Genomic DNA, 12410 nt, shown 5'->3' on the forward strand with positions numbered 1-12410 from the left:
CTCAGCTTCTGCACTTGAGCAAGAGACCACCTTCTGCTTCTTACTCTTCCATGTAACCAAGTTGCCTCCAATGAATGTGCAATAGCCGGTTGTTGATCTCCTGTCAGCTCTATCTCCTGCCCAATCAGCATCACAATAGCCCACCACTTCAGTGCTTCCATTGCACCCCATCCAGACTCCTTGATCTGGCGAGCCATTCAGATACATCAGCAGCCTCTCCACCATGTGCCAATGATGTTCCTTGGGAAGCTGCATATGTTGACTCACCTGATTCACAGCAAAACATATGTCAGGTCTTGTGATGGTAAGGTAAATCAATTTGCCAACAAGTTTTCTATAGAGTTTAGGATCATGAAATGGCTTGCTGTCTTCAATCTCCCCCTCTCTTGGTACTTTGTAGCCATCCTCCATAGGCATCCTTGCTGTCTTGCCTCCATAAGCACCTGCATCTTTCAAAAGATCAAGTGTATACTTCCTTTGGGACATGAATAACCCTTCCTTGGATCTACAAATCTCAATTCCAAGAAAGTATTTCATTTCTCCCAAATCTTTGATTTCAAACATGGATTTGAGAAACTCCTTGGTTGCTTTGATACCCTCCTTATCACTTCCTGTGATAATGATATCATCCACATACACAAGGAGAGCAACCATACCTGAGGGTGTAGTGAGGGTGAAAAGTGTGTGATCTAACTCTGACTTCCTGAAGCCACGTCCATTCAAGGTTGTGCTCAACTTGTTATACCACGCTCTTGGTGATTGCTTCAAGCCATAGATAGCTTTCTTTAACCTCAGTACATTCCCTTTCTTCACTAGATGTTCTAGGCCTGGTGGAGGATACATGTAGACTTCATCCTCAAGTTCCCCTTGTAAGAATGCATTCTTTACATCCATTTGCCACAATCCCCATCCAAGATTAACTGCCAAGCTTAGAACAATCCTAATGGTGTGTAGCTTAGCTACAGGGGCAAATGTCTCAATGTAATTGTGACACCCCGATTTACATAATAAAATGTTACGATAAGTAAATAGCTCTGATACCAAAATGTGACACCCGCCACTTTCAAAATAAAATAAATTGATAAAAGCGAAAATAAAATAATAATACAACTCAAATAATAATAATCTTCTTATAATATAATAGTCGATACGGTAACAAAAGGCCTAAAAGCCCAACATCGATAACATCCGAAATATAAAATACGATATAAACCAAAAGTCTGAAATAGGAATAACGTAGGCGATAAAAGTCCAAAGGCCTGGAGGCCCGATAACGATAAAAGCGATAAAACGATAGAAGCCCAAAAGCCCAATAGCACCAGTCCGATAATCACTCCTGCTCGTCGGTCTCACCTGAAAGGGGGAAATAAGGAGGGGTGAGCGACAGGGGAATCGCCCAGTGAGGTATGGGATGCTAAACCGCAAACCACTGACTCAGTTCATAGCACTACAACTATGTAGGCATAGCTCTAGCATGAGACAATCACGGTGCCTATTACACCACACAAAACAATCACATATGTCTAGTGGACTAGACATGATACAACCAATGCGATAATAGCATATCACATTTCCTCATAAGGATATATATACTTTACAGGCGTCGCTAGCACAGTAGTCCACACTGCACCCCGCAAATCTCTAAGGCGTCGTAAGTACAAACGTCTCTGTACCCCCGCAAATCTCCACAAACATGGCAGCCAGTGCAAACGTCTCTGCACCCCGCAAAACTCCTCAAACATAGGCAGCCAGTGCAAACGTCTCTGCACCCCGCAAATCTCCAAAACATGGACTCGTATATATATACATATATATAACAATTCTTAACATCAATCATTTCAATCAACCGTTGAATCCTCTATTATCCTATTTCCGGTTTAACAATCAATAATAATAATAAACAAGCAAGACTCTCAAACAGACTCGATTCACAGAGACGGATCATGTTTCGAAACTAAACTTTCCATAACGGTAGTACTAAACTAGCTCGGGATTTAACGGAGTAGCCCTCACCTTAGCAATGAAGAGAAGTGGTATATATGAACTCCAGCTGCTCAAATGGACTCCAAATCTGAAATCAGATCGAAATTTCGAGTCAGAACGCCTTTCGAACGGTTTAAAACGGGTATTTACGGAAAAGTCAACCCGCTGGTCAAAGATCAATTATTTAATTAATTAATTAATTGATTAATTAATTAATTAATCCGGTTTTCCCTAACCGATTACCAATTGATTTTAACCGACCGGTTTAACCTAACCGAATCGAAATCGATTTAAACCGGTCAAACCACCGGTTAACCGAGTCAACCGAGTTGACTCACCGGGTCGACTCGGCCGAGTTGGCGAGTCGCCGGCGAGTCACCGGTGTCGGTCATCGGCGGCGACGGCGGAGCTACGGCGGCGGCTTACCGGTAAGTTGGCCGGCGGCGACGGCGGAGCTGCGGCGGAGAACGGTGGTCCGGCGGCGGCGCTGCGGCGGAGGACGGTGGTCCGGCGGCGGCGCGTGGAACTCACGCGCGCGCGGAGGTGAAACTTCCGGAGGCGCGTACGGCTTCGTCCGGGCTCCGATCGTGACGCGGTTGGTGTCTACGGCTTCGTCTTGACGAGAGGAACACGATGATGGCCTTGGATGCACGAGATTCACTACGGTTAGAAAGTTATGACCGATTTACTAAAACGACCGAAACATAACTCAAACACATGGCGGTTTCCGGTTACCTCGAGCTGCGGTTGATGGTGATGACGAGCTTGACGACGTCCTGGCGTGCGGTGGCTCCGGCGAGGACTCCTGGTGAGCTTTCTCTCTCTCTCTCTCTCTCTCTCTCTCTCTCTCTCTCTCTCTCTCTCTCTCTCTCTCTCTCTCTCTCTTTTTAAAGAAACCAAATGTGGCCTTTGGGGATAGTTTGGGGTTGGGGTCATTACAGTAATCCTCCCCATATGTCTGAGTGAACCCTCTTGCTACTAGTCTAGTTTTCTTCCTCTCAATCTGTCCATCAGCCTTGTATTTGATTGTGAAGATCCATCTACTAGACACTGCTTTCTTCCCTTTTGGTAGTTCACTCTCATACCATGTATCATTCTTTATCATAGCTCCTGCCTCAGCTCCTACTGATTCCTTCCATTCCTTATCCTTCATTGCCTCTTCATAGCTTCTTGGGATGTGATTCTCATCGAAGTTTACCATGAAGGCACAATGTGCTTCTGGATATTGAGCAAAGGAGCACACGGCTTGAGAGGGATGCTCCACAGCTTGGGCATTGTAGTACACTCTCGTGTTTACCCAGCTAGAAGGATCCTTCCTTATCCTTGTACTCCTTCTTAGTGGTTGCACAACCGGTTCTTCTTCCTGTTGTTCTTCTACCACTTCGTTTTGAGAAGGTGTTTGTATCACACCATGATCATGCCCATGACCATCAGAGCCTATGCTCTCTTCTCCTTCATCCTCTACTCCTCCATCATCTTGGTTAGCCTCTTACATAGGCTCTTCATGCTCCTCTCCTCCCTCATGATCAAGGTGGGATGGTGAACCAACTTCAGGAGGTGTAGTCGTGTGATCTCTTGGATCCTGGGATGTACTGATTCCAAGACCTTCAAGGATGATCCGCAAGGTGGTGGCCTTGTCTGATGTCAAGTCCTTCAGGTCTTCTTGATTCTTTTCTTCATAGTACCCTCTATCTTCTAAGAACTTCACGTCTCTAGATACAAGTACTCTTCTTGCTATAGGATCATAGCACTTGTATCCTTTCTGTGTAGCTGAGTATCCTATGAATACAGCCTTAGTACTTCTTGCTTCTAGCTTGTTGCGCATCTCTCCTGGTTTGAGCACAAAGCATAGACATCCAAAGACTTTCAAGTAATCAAGAACTGGCTTGTACTTGTTTAGAACTTCAAATGGAGCCTTCTCATTCAGAATCTTGGTTGGAGTTCTATTGATCAAGTAACAAGCAGTGGCAACTGCATCACTCCAAAATCTCTTTGGGACGTTACTCTGAAACATAAGTGACCTTGCTACTTCCATGAGGTGCCTATTCTTCCTCTCAGCCACTCCATTTTGCTGTGGAGTATACGGACAGCTTGTTTGATGTAGAATCCCATATTGTGATAAGTGCTGCTTGAATGCATTGCTTGTGTACTCTCCTCCATTATCTGATCTCAAAATTTTAATCTTAGCATGATAATGGTTAGTCACATACGTTTGAAAGTTCCTAAATGCATCAAGTACCCTATCTTTGGTCTGAATTAAGGTTAACCAGGTGTATTTGGATTTTTCATCAATGAATGTGACAAAATACTTATAGCTATCTCTAGATAAGCAAGGGGCAGTCCATACATCTGAATGAACTAGATCAAAGCAATTCTCATAAACAGTAGTAGACTTTTGAAACACAGTTCTACAATGCTTGCCTAAGATGCAAGCTTCACAATTTTTGTTTTCAAACACAACACCTGGTACCATTAAGTTCAAAGCTTTAACATGAGGGTGTCCTACTCTAGCATGCCACAATGCATGTTTATTCAACAAAGAAGCAGAAGTAAACGAGCAACTATAATCAGGAACAGAAGTGAGTTCTTCAAGCATATAGAGATCTCCTTTAGTCACCCCTTTCCCAATCAATCTGCTGCTCTCAATATCCTGAAACTTCACATCATTAGGACTAAAGATAACATTGCATTGTAAATCATTAGTACATTTCTTTACAGATAATAGGTTTGATGTGAATTCAGGCATGTAAAAGGCTTTAGATTCTTTGTTAAACAACTTAAGCTTTCCTATTCCCTTAATAGGTATCTTATCTCCATTTGCTATCATCACATGTCCATGAGTAGGTTCTATATCCTTAATCAGTTTCTCATCACTTATCATATGATGTGATGCACCAGAATCAACAATCAATGGTTTATCTACTCGTTTAGCATTATGACATAGATTACTAAGTGATGAATGCATCCTATCATTTCTAGCAATGTGTGCACATCTATACTCATTCCTAGCCTCTAACCGTTCTACTAGTTCTCTAATCAAGTGATCATCCTTATATGCAATCATAGATGCTCCAAAGGAATAACCATAAGTGTTACCGTTTTCCTTTAGCATTTTGAAGAGCGCATCAAGGTCTGATCTCCTGATGTAGTCATCATTGCTGCGTGAGCTTGAGGCGCCTGTGTAAGCCACCAGAGACTTCCCATTCCCATCATTGCCTCCATGACCATCCACTTCACTTGTCTTGATGGTGCCAGCTCCACTTGATCCTTCAGTCACATTTGCCCTTCCCTCACGCTCCTTCATGAACTTGGCCGGCTTGAGGTGTGGGTGTAGTATCCAGCATTGGCTCTTCTTATGACCATGCTTCTTGCAATGATCACAGTTGCCATTGAACTTCCTGTCCTCATACTTCCCGTGAGATGCCTTGTTTGCTTGTGGAGCTTCGGTCAAGTCCTCATGAGCTGCTTGATTGGCAAGAGAGAGCTCCCCCTTTCCTCCAAACAACCCCATAGACCCCTGCTCCCTTTGGATTTGCGCACACACATCCTCAAGGTCCGGAAGCTTGTCAGCTCTCAACATGTGCTGGATGAGTTGAGTGTAGGCCGGGTTCAGCGTGAGAAGCAGCCCAAAGACCTTATCTTGCTCACGCCTCTCATTCAGCTGATCAGGATCAGTTGTGCTCGGCCTCAGCATCTCCAGTTCTGACCATAAGGACCTGAACCTTCCCAAGTGCTTAGTGAACTCCATATCCTCTTGCACTAGACGGTTGATAGCTTGCTTTACTTCAAACACACGGCTGAGGTTGGAGATGTTCCCATACACCTTCTTCAGCGTGTCCCACAGCTCTTTGGCTGACTCACAGTAGCTGTAGGCATCTAAGATAGCTGGATCCAAGGATGCGTGTAGAACCGTCATCACCAGCATGTCTTCTTGTTGCCATTTCTCAACAGCCGCTTCATTGGAGACCTCTTCTTGATCTCCTCCCTGAGTAATGAGTTTCGGAGCCTCCCTTGTTGTGATGTGCCCCCACAAACCCTTACTTCCTACAGCAGTCTTCACCATCCGAGACCACACAAGATAGTTGTTACCTTTGAAAGTAACCGCTACCTTCATCCTCATGTTCATACCATGTTCCATCTTTGCTTAGCTTGACTTGAACAACTTGAATCTGATGAAATCTTGAGTCTTGAATCACGTACACACACCAATCTTGAGTCTAGGATCGCACACACACACCGAACGTAGCACAGCCCAAACACCTTCAAAGCCACTCGCGTGTAGCTTCAAAGCCTTCAACTTGTAACTCTCTAAAGATCAAACCCCAGATCCTAATGAACCTGGCTCTGATACCATATGAGATTTAGAGATCCTTAGAGTAACTAGAGTATAAGTGAGAGTTTAAGTAGAGATTAGAAAGAGATTGTGAAAGATTAAGAGACTTGAGAGCTGTTTAGTGTCTAAGAGAGAATCATGGTGCCTTAAGAGATTAGAGAGAGACTCAGAACTGTCTGTCTTTATTAATGAGTGAGCTTACATATTTATATTGTTCTAGACATTAGGGTTTTCGAAACACAAGAGTAGATAAGCATGTGAGGTCAAGGGAGGAGCCTTTGCTTTTGTTTGAACCGGCCAATGACTGTCCTCACACGTTCGGGCATCTTCCTGATCCAAGTCCAAGATGCTCTTCCTTTCCAGCCCTTGCCAGCCTGTCCTAGCTGTCAAGCCGCGCCTCCCTTATCCACTCCAACGTCTGGATAAGCTTTTGGTCAAGTGTAACTTCACCTCGGTCCATACGAGTTACTCGGTGAAGTTACCATCCTAGTTTTACCTTGGTACGGTCAGTGTACGGATGGCCCGTCCGTACCATGCCTTAGCTCACTCTTCACTCCCTTTCCTTTCACTCGTTAGCTTTCTCATGTCCTTAACTCCTCAATGCCTTCACATATACCTCAACACATCTCAACAACTGAGGCTAAAGAAGGCTATCTATGGGTTGAAGCAATCACCAAGAGCATGGTACAACAAGTTGAGCACAACTCTGAACAGCCGAGGTTTTAAGAAGTCTGAATTGGACCATACTCTCTTTACCCTCACTACTCCCTCAGGTATGGTTGCTCTCCTTGTGTATGTGGATGATATCATTATCACAGGAAGTGATAAGGAAGGTATCAAAGCAACCAAGGAGTTTCTAAAGTCTATGTTTGAAATAAAAGACTTGGGAGAAATGAAATACTTTCTTCGAATTGAGATTTGTAGATCCAAGGAAGGTTTGTTCATGTCCCAAAGGAAGTATACACTTGATCTTTTGAAAGGTGCAGGTGCTTATGGAGGCAAGACAGCAAGGATGCCAATGGAAGATGGCTACAAAGTACCAAGAGAGGGGGAGATTGAAGACAGCAAGCCATTTCATGATCCTAAACTCTATAGAAAACTTGTTGGCAAATTGATTTATCTAACCATCACAAGACCTGATATATGCTTTGCTGTGAATCAGGTGAGTCAACACATGCAGCTTCCCAAGGAACATCACTGGCGTATGGTGGAGAGGCTGCTGATGTATCTAAATGGCTCGCCGGATCAAGGTGTATGGATGGGGTGCAATGGAAGCACAGAAGTGGTGGGCTATTGTGATGCTGATTGGGCAGGTGATAGAGCTGACAGAAGATCAACAACCGGCTATTACACATTCATTGGAGGCAACTTGGTGACTTGGAAGAGTAAGAAACAGAAGGTGGTTAAGAGTTTTAAGTAATGTAAAAGATAATCTGAGTTTAGATGAGAATAAGGAAGAGATTTGTGTAGCTTAAGAGATTAAGAGACTAATGGAGAATCATTATGAAAAGTCTAGAGAGATTAATTGTTTAGAACTGTCTGATTCTTATTAATGATGAGCTCACAATATATATAGGTCCATACACATTAGGGTTTTCGAAATCATAAGGATAAGCAAGCATGTAGAGTCAAAGAGGAGCTGGTGCTTTAGTTTGAACCGGCCAATGATAGTCTCCACACGTTTGAAGCATCTTCTTGATCCAAGACTAGATGCTCTTCCTTTCCAGCTCTTGCCAGCCTGTCCTAGCTGTCAAGCCACGCCTCCCTTATCCTCTCCAACGTTCGGATAAGGTCTTGGTCAAGTGTAACTTCAAGTAAGTCCATGTAAGTTACCCGGAGAGTTACTTGGCCGCTTTTACCTTTGTACGGCCAATGGTACGGCCTATCCGTCCGTACCATCTCTATCAACCCATTTCTTCTCTTAACTCCTTTGCCCTCTTTATGTCCTCAACTCCTTTGTGTCTTTACCTCTTATCTCATATGTCTCAACTCATCTCAACACTCCCCCTCAAGCTTAGCTTTGTGAAAGTCTAAGCTTGGCTAGCCATGAGATCTTCCTCATTAAAAACCTCACCAAAGAAAACCCATTGGGACAAAACTTTGATGAGGGAAAAAGAGTAAAGACCTCATGACTTAGGGGATCAGCTCCTTCTCTTCCCAAGATCTATGAGTCCCAATCTAATGTGAATGGACTCCATAGTCTTGTGTCTCGCAGCCTTAGTGAACACATCAGCCAACTGATCTTCACTCCTAGTGTAGCATGGCAGGATGACTCCTAGGATAATCATCTGCCTCACTTTGTGACAATCAACTTCAATGTGCTTGGTTCTCTCATGGAACACGGAGTTGGAGGCAATGTGGATAGCTGCTTGGTTATCACAATGCATTGTCATTGGTGTGGCTTGATCAATCTCCAAATGCTTCAAGATGCCTTTGATCCACACCAGCTCGTTGGTAAGCTTCAGCATAGCTCTATACTCAGCTTCTGCACTTGAGCAAGAGACCACCTTCTGCTTCTTACTCTTCCACGTGACCAAGTTGCCTCCAATGAATGTGCAATAGCCTGTGGTTGATCTCCTGTCTGCTCTATCACCGGCCCAATCCGCATCACAGTATCCAACCACTTCAGTGCTCCCATTGCAACCCATCCATACTCCTTGATCAGGTGAGCCGTTGAGATACATCAAGATTCTCTCCACCATACGCCAGTGATGCTCCTTAGGCACTTGCATGTGTTGACTCACCTGATTCACAGCAAAACAAATGTCAGGTCTAGTTATGGTAAGGTAAATCAATTTACCAACTAGTTTTCTATAGAGTTTAGGATCCTGATAAGGTTTGCTGTCTTCAATCTCCCCCTCTCGTGGGACTTTGTAGCCATCCTCCATAGGCATCCTTGCTGTCTTGCCTCCATAAGCACCTGCACCTTTCAAAAGATCAAGTGTATACTTCCTTTGAGACATGAATAAACCTTCCTTGGATCTACATATCTCAATTCCAAGAAAGTATTTCATTTCTCCCAAGTCTTTAATCTCAAACATGGATTTAAGGAACTCCTTGGTTGCTATGATACCTTCCTTATCACTTCCTGTGATAATGATATCATCAACATACACAAGGAGGGCTATCATACCTGAGGGAGTGGTAAAAGTGAAGAGAGTGTGATCTAGTTCAGACTTCTTGAAGCCTCGGCCATTCAAGGTAGTACTCAGCTTGTTGTACCAAGCTCTTGGTGATTGCTTCAATCCATAGATGGCTTTCTTCAATCTCAACACATTTCCCTTCTTCACTAAGTGTTCAAGGCCTGGTGGAGGATGCATATAGACTTCATCCTCAAGCTCTCCTTGTAGAAAAGCATTCTTCACATCCATTTGCCATAAGCCCCATCCAAGGTTCACAGCTAAACTTAGTACAATCCGGATTGTATGTAGCTTAGCTACTGGTGCAAATGTCTCAATGTAATCCTCTCCATAGGTTTGTGTGAAGCCTCTTGCAACCAGTCTTGACTTCTTCCTCTCAATTTGCCCATCAGCCTTGTACTTGATTGTGAAGATCCATCTACTTGATACTGCCTTCTTTCCCTTAGGTAGTTCACTCTCATACCATGTATCATTTTTTACCATAGCTCCTGCCTCAGCTCTCACTGATTCCTTCCACTCCTTATCTAACATTGCCTCTTCATAGCTCTTTGGAATATAATTCTTATCCAAGTTCACCATAAAAGCACAATGCTCTTCAGGATATTGAGCAAAGGAACACACGGCCTGAGTAGGATGCTCCACAGCCTGGGCATTGTAGTACACTCTCGTGTTTACCCAGCTAGAAGGATCCTTTCTCAGCCTTGTGCTTCTTCTCAATACTGGCTGATCTTGAACCAGCTCATCTTGGACACTCGGCTCTTGTACTTCAACCTGAGCTTCTACATCTTCTTGTCTTTGGTCACCTTGATTATGAGAGCCTGAGTTACTCTCTTCTCCTTCTTCACCCAAGCCGGCTCCATCTTGGCCATTTTCTTGAGTTTCAGGCTCACTTCCCCCCTCATGATCAAGGTGAGGTGTTTGATCAACTCCAACAGGTGCTCCGGAGCTTGCTTGTTGGTTTCCACCATCAACATTCGGATCCTGGTTCATCTTGATGCCTAGACCTTCCAAGATCATTCTCAAAGCTCCGGCCTTATCTGATGTCAAATCCTTTAGATCCTCTTGATTCTTTTCTTCATAGTATCCTCTTGCTTCTATGAACTTCACATCTCTAGAGGTCAGAACTCTTCTAGTATCTGGATCATAGCACTTGTATCCCTTTTGTGTTGTTGAGTAACCAATGAACATTGCCTTAGTGCTTCTTGCTTCTAACTTGTTCCTCAACTCTCCTGGTACCAACACATAACATAAGCATCCAAAAACTCTCAAGTAGTCCACTGATGGCTTGTGCTTGTTTAGAACTTCAAATGGTGCTTGATCCTTTAAGACCTTTGTAGGAATTCTATTGATCAAGTAGCAAGCAGTGGCCACAGCATCACTCCAAAATCTCTTTGGGACATTTGCTTGGAACATTAGTGATCTAGCAACCTCCATCAAGTGCCTGTTTTTCCTCTCAGCCACACCATTCTGTTGAGGTGTGTAAGGGCAGCTTGTTTGATGCAAGATTCCATGGTGACTTAGATGACTCTTGAACGCATAGCTTGTGTACTCTCCTCCATTATCTGATCTCAAAATTTTAATCTTGGCATTGTAATGGTTAGTCACATAAGTTTGAAAGTTCTTAAATGCATCTATCACCCTATCTTTTGATGGAATTAAAGTTAACCAGGTGTATTTAGATTTTTCATCAATGAATGTGACAAAGTATTTATGATTATCTCTAGATATGCAAGGTGCAGTCCAAACATCAGAATGAATCAAGTCAAAACACTTATCATAAACACTAGTAGAGTTTGGAAACACAATTTTACAATGCTTGCCTAAAATGCAAGCTTCACAATCCTTATTTTCAAATGAAACACCTGGTAACATCAAGTTCAAAGCCCTTCCATGAGGGTGTCCTAATCTAGCATGCCACAAAGCATTTTTATTTAAACTAGAAGCAGAGGTGAATGAACAATTGTGATTGGAAATAGGATCAAGTTCTTCAAGCAAGTATAATTCTCCTTTAGTGATTCCTTTTCCAATCAATTGGCTGCTCTCAATATCCTGAAACTTTACATCATTAGGACTGAATATAACATTGCAATTCAAATCAGTTGTGCATTTCTTAACAGATAGCAAGTTAGATGTAAATTCAGGCATATAGAAAGCTCTAGTATTCTTATCAAACAATTTCAAGTTTCCTATTCCTCTAATAGGTATCTTGTCTCCATTTGCAATCATAACATGTCCATTAGTTGGTTCTATATCCTTAATAAGATTTGTATCACTAATCATGTGATGAGATGCACCAGAATCAACAATTAATGGTTTAGTTATGTTGCTAGCATTGTTACACAGGTTCAAAGGTGATCTAAATGCATTGGACTCATGATTCATCCTAGCATTTCTAGCAAAGGTGTACTCATTTCTAAAGTTCTCATTACTCTTAATCCTATTAATCCTAGCAATGTCATCAACAAAGGCAGATGTAGCTATCATAGACGCACCAAAGGAGTACCCATGAGTGTTACCGTTCTCCTTGAGCATTTTGATGAGAGCATCCATCTCGGACCTCCTGATGTAGTCATGATCATTGCCACGGTTGTTAGGAGCTCCTGAGTATGTCACCAGTGCCTTGCCATCACCCTCACGACCTTCTCCTTCAGCTCCACGGTTAGATGACCCAGCTCCACTTGTTCCCTCAGATGCGTGGGCTCTTGCCTCCCTTTCCTTCATGAACTTTGCCGGCTTTAGGTGGGGATGAAGTATCCAGCACTGACTCTTCTTGTGTCCATGCTTCTTGCAGTGATCACAGTTGCCATTGAACTTCCTATCCTCATACTTGCTGTGTGCTGCCTTATTAGCTTGTGGAGTCTCTTCATGATCAGTTTGCGCAGCATTTGCTAGAGACAGGTCTCCTTTGCCACCAAACAAGCCAATGGAGCCTTGCTCCTTTTGTATCTGAGCAC

The 12410-nt window shown here is 43.3% G+C and overlaps 1 long non-coding RNA gene across 1 annotated transcript; it reads right to left on the reverse strand.

Moving 5' to 3' along the window:
• Positions 1-1133: 1133 nt before the first annotated feature.
• On the reverse strand, positions 1134-2927 carry LOC125598281. The gene is made up of 4 exons (XR_007332344.1): positions 2719-2927; positions 2410-2624; positions 2014-2071; positions 1134-1353 (listed from the first exon to the last, which is right to left on the reverse strand). It is a non-coding gene; the product is annotated as an uncharacterized LOC125598281 (long non-coding RNA).
• Between the last annotated feature and the right edge of the window lie 9483 nt (positions 2928-12410).

The sequence above is a fragment of the Brassica napus genome, unplaced genomic scaffold (assembly GCF_020379485.1).
Source record: "Brassica napus cultivar Da-Ae unplaced genomic scaffold, Da-Ae ScsIHWf_1689;HRSCAF=2313, whole genome shotgun sequence".
In the NCBI taxonomy this organism is placed as follows: domain Eukaryota; kingdom Viridiplantae; phylum Streptophyta; class Magnoliopsida; order Brassicales; family Brassicaceae; genus Brassica; species Brassica napus.